Source organism: Bactrocera latifrons, unplaced genomic scaffold (genome assembly GCF_001853355.1).
Source record: "Bactrocera latifrons isolate USDA-ARS-PBARC rearing strain unplaced genomic scaffold, ASM185335v1 scaffold_10, whole genome shotgun sequence".
Lineage (NCBI taxonomy): Eukaryota > Metazoa > Arthropoda > Insecta > Diptera > Tephritidae > Bactrocera > Bactrocera latifrons.
In genome coordinates, this window is record NW_017534408.1 from 2,178,149 (window position 1) to 2,178,409 (window position 261).

Consider the following 261-nt stretch of genomic DNA (forward strand, 5'->3'; position numbering starts at 1 on the left):
ACACAAAAATCAGAATGAAACAAATAAGCAAGTTTAATATTATCTATTGGTATATTAAGTTAGTCAAAGTATCGTCGGAAATTATAAGTGAAAAATCTAAATATAAAGCAAATTACAAAAATGCAAGTTGGACTTAACTATACATATGTACATATGTATATGTATTAAAAAATAAAAATAAAAATAAAAACAAAAACAAAAAACACAAAGAAAACGTTTAAAAGCAGCCGAATAAGCGCAGCAGTCGTGGCTGTTTGTTTG